Source organism: Sinocyclocheilus anshuiensis, unplaced genomic scaffold (assembly GCF_001515605.1).
Source record: "Sinocyclocheilus anshuiensis isolate Anshui unplaced genomic scaffold, SAMN03320099.WGS_v1.1 scaffold96, whole genome shotgun sequence".
Classification (NCBI taxonomy): Eukaryota; Metazoa; Chordata; class Actinopteri; order Cypriniformes; family Cyprinidae; genus Sinocyclocheilus; species Sinocyclocheilus anshuiensis.
The window spans coordinates 505,574-515,905 of NW_015554094.1; the positions used below are offsets into that span (position 1 = coordinate 505,574).

Genomic DNA, 10,332 nt, shown 5'->3' on the forward strand with positions numbered 1-10,332 from the left:
AATTGATGTATTATCCAAAGATACTTATTCAAACTTATGATTCTGGTGCTAAATAGCACTATTAAATATAAAATATTATTATGTATTATAAATAAACATTTTGTAGATATATTTTGTGTGTTTGTATGTGTAATAGATAGATAGATAGATAGATAGATAGAATTCAGTATACTGATCTGAATAATCTAAAAGAATAAATATAATATAAACACTAATAATCAATATGTTAATCTCAGGCTTTTGGACAAAGTTTGGAGTGACTGATGAAACCAGCAAGTAAGCAAAGACGAGAAAACCCTGGCAGACGAATTGTTGCAAAAAGTATTTGTGTTATTAATAGCAGCATGTTGCAGCCATGGGGGTGTTTTCATTTCGATGGTGACTTTGATTTGTTGTGCTTCTGTTATGACATTCAATCGCTGTCCAAAATAGCAATGACAACACTTGTATACACACAAACGTTCATTATGTCCTCTATGATGAAATCCAAAAAATGTACAGAAGCTGTTGACAGACTGATGCCGTCCCAAACAGCAAATTAGATGAGAGTTTGATCTATTGCTATTTTTCACAAACCTCAATTCTCTAACTCGAGACGGGTGTATTTTTAACTTTGATTATGCCTGAGAGATTCAGGGTGACCTTAGCTCTGTTATTACTGGAGACGGAGGCAGCTGGGAGATATAAATGAGAGTTTGTCTTATATTTACACTGAGAATATGCACCTCGCTCCTGAAGAGCTCCCCGGGCGCTTTACGCAGCTGCTCCTTGCTGAAATTGAGCGGTATTTATAGCAGGTGACACACTTGTGCTCAGGAGACACCAGAAACACTCACACTTCATCCACCAATCTGATCAAGGCTGTTTAACATCACAGCTATCGGTTTTGTTACACGCATGTCTCCTGGGAAATTTAAATGGCCGAATGCGGTGAATGAGCACCGGTTACTCACCGCTCCTGTGATAATTAATTCCTTAGATTCTCGGGGTATGTTCAGCTGAGGTGGGCAAGCATCAGTGGCACTTCCTTTATATATTTAGTAATGTATACACGGATACACACTCAAATGCCGGCACATTCTTTGTTGGCATAACAGTATGGCTAACCTGGGATCACAAAAACCGGCTCATGCCAACCATGCATATTATTGGGTGCAAGCATATTTCACTAAATTAAACGTAAAAAAATCACTAAAATTAACTATTTATCTATAAAAATAATCTATTGTTTATATACTTTTATTTATTAATATTTTGAATAAGCTTTTATTCTTAATATTTGTAGTTTTCATTTTAATTTTGGTTGAAATTTTAGTTTTTTAAATATTTTTTATTTACTTTTATTTCAGTTAGTAATTGTAATATTTTTATTTTAACTTATTTCAGTTACATGCCAAGGCTACACTTCTCATTTTTGTTTCGTTTACGTTTTTCATCTAATATTTATATTTCATTTTTTCATGCTTTATTTTAAATATAAATATTTTTAATAGTTTAACCCCTTAACTGTCACTCACATTTTTGAACATAGACATGAAAGTGCACGATCCAAACTTAAATTTTTATAATTCATGAACAAAAACATTTTGTAACATGATATTGATGTACCCTTTTCATGGTAATGCAATGTGTGATTTTAAAATGGGTTTCAAAGGATGCATTTTGAGATTTAAGTTAACTGTAACAAAACTGACCTGCACTAGTGGAACTGCCACTAAATAACAGGAATCCTGTTCCTTTATTGTGTCCTTTATTTTATTTATTTATTATTCCACATTTACAAAAACTTGTAATTTATTTTTAATTAGTAGTTTTAATATTTTAACTTGAACTTATTTCAGTTAGCCAAGATAACATTTCTATTTTTCGTTTAGGATTTCATCTAATATTTCATTTGATTTCCGTTTTAACAAAAATATTTTAATAGTTTTAGTTAACTTTAACAACACTAACATGCACTAGTGGAACTGTCACTGAAATATACAGGAATGCTTGTCATTTTTATTTTATTATTTTATTTTTTTTATATTTATACTTTTTTTTTTATTTCAGTTGTTGTTCCATTTCAGTTAGTAATTTTAATATTTTAACAAACTTATTTCAGTTAGATGCCAAGGCAACATTTATAATTTTGGTTTAAGTTTTCATCTAATACTTATATTTATAATTTGTGTAATATTTAGGTTTTCATCTAATATCTCATTTTATTTCTGCTTTATTTCAAATAACTATATATATATAAATAATTTTTATTTATTTATTTTTTTGAACCATAACAGCCCTGGCATGCACTAGTAAAACTGGCATTGAAATAAACAGAAATGCAAACAGACTTGGATGGATGGATGGAGGTATTACAGACCTCCTTGGTTTCAACCCACTACTAACGTCAACCTCAACTAGATAACCAGCGTTAAACGACATAATGGCAGGTGGTAACTTTTGTGCAAATATTTCCTCCCCCATCCTCCACCATACAGAGAGACAGTCCTGAAATTACAGACATCTCCAGTTCTTGAGGAAAACGTCAAGAGTTCGTCTCAGCCGTGTGAAGACTGGAGGACTGTGACTAAATAAGGGCAGAGAAACTCTCACATTGACGATCTGTCTGGCTTAAACTGACATGCTGCGTTTGTGTTGATCATATGATTGCCAAAATTAAGCTCACGGTCATTATTTTAACACATCAGACAGAACTATGTGTACCTGGCCTCTCTGAGACAGAGAATTAGGTGCATATGTATGTATTCATTATTATTATGAAAGATTTACCTTGCTTTATATTCAGAAAATGTCTAATCAATGGAAAGTTATTAATCCACATGAAATTAAGATAAATGTCTTCAATATCTCATTTGTTTCTCAGTGACATCAACAACTAAATGCAAAAGACTTGTGTGTCATTCTCATTCTTCTCAAATGTTTCTTCTGAGGGAGAGAAAACTGGAGATGTGTCTCCTCTATATCAGAAGCGATCGTAGCAGCTCAGATCACTTTGAGACATTGCTGTCCACATTAAAGGGGTCATGAACTGAGAAATCAAAATTCCCTGGATCTTTAGAAATATAAGAGGTCATTGTACAATAAAAAGATCCTGTTAGTTTCAGAACTCAAAACTTTCTCATTAGTCTAAAAACAGCTTATATTGAAGCCGATCTGCCAAAACAACAGCTTGTGGGATGAGCCACTTTATGATGTAATAGTGTGTCTAAACCCCGCCTCCGCAGAAGATCAACGCCTGCTTCTAGCTGCCTGTTTAGCCCCGCCCACCGATTCTACATCACTGCCTGTTTAGCTACGTCCACCGATTCTAACTGCTTGTTTAGCTCCGCCCACCGATTCTACATCACTGCCTGTTTAGCCCCGCCAACATCTGACAAATGCATAAATACATTTTAAGGTCTTTATGTGGTATAATGAAAATATGGAGGAAAAAAGCAAAAACACATTTGACTATTGTAAGTGCTCAAACTAATTGAGAGCACAAAATGTCATTCAACAAGCATGTGGGTGATGAGCCGTCCAGCGCTGGCATGATGAGGACCACAGCCTTAATCTAATAAATGTGACCTGATGTCACACATGGGAAGGAGAGAGTGAGAGAGATAATATATATATATAGAGAGAGAGAAGACAGAGGTTGAAGAGTGCATATAAAAATAGGAATCATAAACTACAGCCTAGTTTAAAATGGCACATGATGAAAACTTGGAGTTGCGTTTTAGGTGAGAGTTCAAGAGGACTCTCATATTGTACTTCATGACGGTCACGCAGTACTACTGTACTGAAATTTGCCTCTTTTCTCCTCCGCATCACCTCTGTGCCACTCTAATTTACACTTGAGAGCCCACTGTCCTAATGTAACGGAATGTAGCGACTGACCAATCGGAATCAAGTATCCAAAAAGCTGTGCAATATATAAAGTTCTGTGGTAGCTGCAGAAAAATAATTCAAAATAATTTTGTGTTAGTAATGTTAAGTAGTGGTACTTTTTAGGGGGCAATAGTTTTACAATTGGCTAATCTGGATACTGGGGGGAAATGCATCCCCCTGTAGTGAGCCAACAATGTCTAAAGGGGTTATGAGAAGCCTGAGGTGGGGAAAAAAGTAGAAAGTCATAAAAAGAATGAAAGGACAAATGATTGGACGAATGAATGGATGGATGGATGGAATGAGGGGCCTGAGGTGGGAAAAAAGTAGAAAGTCATAAATAGAATGACAGGACGAACGATTGGACAAAAGAATGGATGGATGGATGGAAATGGAACGACAGACAGACAGACACAGACGGACGGACGGACGGACGAAAGACTGGATGGATGGATGGACGGACTGACAGATAGAAGGAAAGAACAATGGATGGATGGAATGATAGAATGACAGATAGAAAAGTACATGGATGATGGATGGAATGATAAATGGACCGAATGATACAGTGCTAAATGGATGAATGGATGGATGATGGATAGATGAGGATGGAACGATAGAATGATACATAATAGATATGATGATGGACAGATGGATGGATGGATGGATGGATGGAAGGAACAATAAAACATTGGATGGATGGATGGAACAACAGAATGGTAGAACAATAGATGGATGGATGGAAGGAATGATAAAACAATGGATGGATAGAACTTTGATGAGTTTAGTGAAAATATCTTGAACTCTCCACGAGGGGTTTAGAGTTAGAAATGTTGGTCTCAGGATGGGGATTTGGAAATAAACACTAACCTAAATTTGTGCAATAGCACAAGTCAAGTCAACATAATAATAAAAGCAAAAAATCCTGAAATTTTCAGAAACAAACGGAACTGAGAATGACCCAAGGTCAGCAAAGACTGCGGCAATGATGCAAAATGACGTGCCTTTTCTCAGGAATATCTCTGCTATCTGGAACATTTTTTCCAATGTGCAAATGGCTCCTTCAAAATCACCTCCTTCAGAAAGACATCTGCTGACCCAGAATGAGAAACACTCGATGTGTAATGACTTCAGGGTTAGCTTCATACACGCTTTGGGAGTCATTTATATCACAGTGATCTCCTTTGTCCTGCACGGCTGTGATTGATAAGCAAATGTTACTGATAAGCATGTTTTCATATAGCCGTATGGATCTGCTCCGATCGCCGGTCACAGTGGATGAATGACCAGACGAACAGATGCCTTTCTGATGGGAGGAATATGATGTAATTTCCCTCATACAGTAAAACAGAGGACGGAGGAAATAAGTTTAAGTTATTAAACTCTCGTATCACACTAACAGTATTTATGATACTATAGTAGTTTTTTATGCTGGAAAATATAACTGTCCACAAAAAGACCAGGAATAGTATTCAGGAATAGCATTCCGGAGATTTAAAGGAATAGTACACCCAAAGTTGAACATTTACTCACCCTCATGCCATCCAAGATATAGATAAGTTTGTTTCTTTATGGGAAAACATTTGGAGAAATGCATTGCATCACTTGCTCACCAATGGATCCTCTGTAGTGAATGGGTGCCGTCAGATGAGAGTCCAAACAGCTGATACAAACATCACAAACCGTTGCTTCTGGCCAAAATACCAATGCATAATCCATGATACAGCTTCCTCCGTTGAAAAAGTCCTTCCCCTGTTGTCCTCTCATATCAAAATCCTTTTTGGAATCATTTTGGACTGTTTTCACTTGTAAACAGTGCTTGAACTGTGATTATTTCACTCCTGATTCAGACGAGATGACTTTTTCACTGGAGGAAGCAATACTATGCATAGAGGACTTGTTTGAAGTTCTTAATGATTGATTTGTTTCTTACAAACATGCAGCTTTTTACTTCACAAGATGTTAATTGATGGACTGGAGTGGTGTGGATTACTTGTGGATTATTGTGATGTTTTTATCAGCTGTTTGGACTCTCATTCTGACGGCACCCATTCACTGCAGAGGATCCATTGGTGAGCAAGTGATGCGATGCTACATTTCTCCAAATCTGATGAAGAAACAAACTCATCTACATCACGGATGGCCTGAAGGTGAGGACATTTTCAGCAAATTTTCATTTTTGTGTGAAATATTCCTTTAAGAGTACTCAAATCACTTTGGATTAAAGAATAAACTAAACATCACATTAGTAATTAGTACTATGTCACAACTAATCCATCAGAAAAAAAGATATATAAGATTTCTGCTTTGGAAGAGTTCTGCAGAAAAAGCACAAAGCCACGAGTGACCCCAGATCTCTCAGCGTCTGCAGTAATGCTTTTGGCTCGCTGCCACGTTTTTTTCTGACAATAGGTGTGGGCTGCAGCAGAGAGATGACCTCACCACAGAGCCTGCTTTGGCTGTAATGATATAATGTTAATTCTGCGTCCCACAACTGTGTCATTTTTAGAGACACACACCCTTCCTGAAGGAGTGAAGACTGACGCTATACAGCCTTGAGTACTAACAGGTGAAGAGTTTAACATTTTGCACATACCCGATGTCACAGCTCATATGCAACAGCTCCTTTAAAAACAAACACACTTGCATTACTTTGTTCAAAAATACAGCAAAAACAGTGATATTGTGAAATATTATTACCATTTAAAATAACTATTTTCTAGTTGAATATATTAAAATGTAATTTATTTCTGTGATCAAAGCTGAATTTTCAGCATCATTACTCCAGTCTTCAGTGTTACATGATCCTTCAGAAATCATTCTAATATGCTGATTTACTGCTCAAGAAACATTTTTTTTTATTATTATCGTTGAAAACAGTTGTGCAGCTTCATATTTTTGTGGAAACCATGATACATTTTATTTATTTATTTATTTATTTTTTTTGATGAATACAATTTTTTTTTATTAAAAGAACAGCATTTATTTGAAACAGAAATCTTTTGTAATATTATAATTATCATAAATGTCTTTACTGCCACTTTTGATCAATTCAATGCATCCTTGATAAATAAAAGTATTAATTTCTTTAAAAAAGAACAGGAGTGTATCATACTCATACTATGGTGTTTACAGCAAATTGTACTCAAAAGAACTGCAAAGAATACCATGGTACAGTACAAGCCCAAACACATGGTGATACCATTTTCATATAGCATGGTATTACCATGTGCGTTGGTCATGCCATGGTACCACACACATACCTATATCATACTTCAAAGAATACCATGGTACCTTCATGTCCAAAACTATGGTAATACCATAGAAAATATATGCCATAGCACAAAATGATATCATATTCACAAACCACAGTACTACCATGCTGCATTTTCTAAAACTATAGGACTTTGATACATTATATGGTACTGAATGATTCATATTCAATGTATTTACATAGTTCTCCAAGTACTTCAACAAATACCTTAGTATGTACTTTTTCGTAAGTGCATATTTTAGTAAACTCAATAAAAAGCGATGTTGGTTGACATTTAGAACCGACGTGCTTTTTGTTAAAAATAAACGAAACACATTTCAATTAACTAAACAAACCATCTAAACAAACGGCCTGTTTTGTTGTCATGACGATGGCGAGGACCAATGGTACGAGTGCGAGCTTGTTGTTGTTTCTCAGATGGCGGTGCATAAACACATTTCAATTAACTAAACAAACCATCTAAACAAACGGCCTGTTTTGTTGTCATGACGATGGCGAGGACCGATGGTACGAGTGCGAGCTTGTTGTTGTTTCTCAGATGGCGGTGCAGAATTAGAGCGCTGATGTCATGCACCGTGTCTTATCGCAGCACGTCAGGTCATTAGTTCAGACGCTAACTGTGGCCGATGATTCTAAACTGGGCCGCTCATTCCGAGATGGTCCTCACTGCAGAACACAAGATCCAGGGGGCGAGGTTGGATCCAGATCCAATTCCTCCCACCTTACATATACCTAAACCTACCCGTCTCCACCCCCTGATCCCTAGACCCACCCATCTCCACCCCTAAACCTACCATCTCCACCCCCTAGATGTGGATCCAACCCCGCCCCTTGGAGGGGCTACTGCTCATTCCTGCAGGCATCAAAGAAATCAGACATATTTGTTTTCAAAAACTGCTGCCACACCGTTTCCAAGTGACCATAATAATGAACCATGGTATTGTGTGGTGCCTCCTCATAATGACAACGCACATGCTCAGATTCCAACATCATTTGCCAAATGCAATGTGAGCCTAAACACAAGCAGCTTTTCTCTTTCTACTCATCCATATGTGGACTTCTTCCACAAAACTGAAATGTTTAGACAGAGCCTAAAGTTCAGAGAGCATATTGAGTCACACAGGCTGATTTAAGGCATCATCTCTGTCACTGACGACTTCAAAGCGCTGTAATGCTGCCAGCCGGCTCCCGAGAGCCCGTGTCAGAGGAACTCCTTCAGTAGGAAATGGAATCGCTAAGTGCAATCTGATGAAGCGCTTCCTGAAAGCTGCCCTTTACTCACAGTGAAGTCAGAGCAAATATCTCAGTTACATGCTCACGGTGCACATAAACAGAAATAAAACTAGATTGTTTGTGATACTTCCTGCAAAAGTGACTTGCGGGTGGGCGTTGCTATATGGTTGGTAAAGTGGTTTTTTAATTGATTTATCTATTTGCCAGGTGGTTTTTACTAGACCAAGTTAAATATGGCTCAAGTCCCTCCCCCAATCCTCTAAATATGGATCAAGTGCCTCTTGCAATGTAAATCCAAATGTTTTTTTTATTTTTATTTTTTTATCCATATCATCATCCGCCAGGCAAAAATCATAAATCTGATTGCTTAGAAATGCATCAAGGCATGTCGTCACACAATATGGGGTAAGTTGGCACAAAAAGAACCTGTCGATTATAAGCTTCTCAGTTCATTTTAAACAGGTCATAACAATATAATGAACAAAAAAGCGAAAATGTAAAAAGAAACATACGATAAAACATTCAAAGATAAAGTATAATTTAATTGTAATTAATAAATACATAAAATTATAAAATTACATTTATATAATATACATATATATATATATATATTTATATAATGACTTTTATATACTGTATATGTAATTTTATAGTTTATTAATTACAATATACATATGTTTGTGTGTGTGTATATATATATATATATATATATAAATGCATATATGTATCCAATTTTATATATATTTTAATTTTATACAATTTATAAATTATAATTTATGCATGTTTGTGTTTGAACACATATATACACACACACACACACACACACACACACACACACACACATATAAACCATAACTATGTACATATACAGTATAGCAACAGGTTCCATCAGTTCCTCCTTTAAAAGAGTTCAAACCATTCCTATATTGATGATAAAAACATAATATGACTTTTTTTTTTTTTTTTTTAGAAGTGCACAACATACCTTTTTGATATGGTCCCAAGTTACAGGTATTCGTTCACAGATGACTTAGTGTCAAAGTCAGAGAAGACTTCAAAAACGTGTGAAAAGAAACGTCCACTTTAATGTCCATCTGTTCCTGGAATAAAGCATCACAAATGCACTCCTTCTTGCGGTCCGGTCTTTACGTTGTCTTCTGTTTCTACAGAGACTGTCCGAGCACTAGCGGTCTGTGAGAACTGTATTGTCCTCAATCCAAGTCTGAGCGAGCAGAATGACTGAGAAGAGAGAGAGAGAGAGAGAAAGAAAGAATGACCAATAAGACGGGAGGCAGAGATAGCCAGATCTGGTTGATATGAATCCGGCTCACTTCTTTTGCCTATTCAGCATCCTGGATGAGGGAAAGACAGTACGCAGAGACAGTTTAGAGCATCTGAAGAGACCCCTCACTCCTTTATGTCCTGACCCGTGAAGCTCTGTGTCGACTAAGAGCTAATTTTAACTCATGCGCTCAGTCTCTCGTAGCGTTTAGCAGCTGAGGGGGTTGAAACAGACGTCTGTGAACCCTGCTGACAGCTGGACCACGGTATTCTGCCAAATGAGGAAAAGACTGTCATAACTACCCGAGCAGTTGCTGGGATAGAAATGAACTTTCTGTGTCAGGTAGATCAAACATTGGCGGCTGAAGGGGAAACAGTGTAGGGACGAAAACTAATATTTGAGAGCATATCAGAATGAATCTGTCAAGAACATATCCAGGTCACATTTCACCCCATCTTTTGTAACATTATAAATGTCTTTACTGTCACTTTTCAATTTAATGTATCCTTACTCAATAAAAATATTAACTTGTTTGAGAAACAACCCTTACTGACTCCAAACTTTTGAACGGTGGTGTGTATTCTATATAACCACAATTTTTTTGAATATACACCATGGTAGTACCAGACAAAATTCTCTCTCTCTCTCTCTCTCTCTATATATATATATATATATA

General features: G+C 36.5%; 1 protein-coding gene across 2 annotated transcripts in view; it reads right to left on the minus strand.

Moving 5' to 3' along the window:
* Positions 1-9,808, minus strand: part of LOC107669439 (filamin-A-interacting protein 1-like) — a 27,551-nt gene extending 17,743 nt beyond the window's left edge. Inside the window, exons 1-2 of one of the 2 annotated variants that reach the window (XM_016461655.1) lie at positions 9,706-9,808; positions 9,360-9,613 (exon numbers count right to left, since the gene is read on the minus strand). The gene's annotated coding sequence lies outside the window, so the exon portion shown is untranslated. Of the gene's footprint in view, positions 1-9,359 lie in introns of both variants that reach the window. The other variant, XM_016461656.1, reaches the window with a different exon arrangement.
* Between the last annotated feature and the right edge of the window lie 524 nt (positions 9,809-10,332).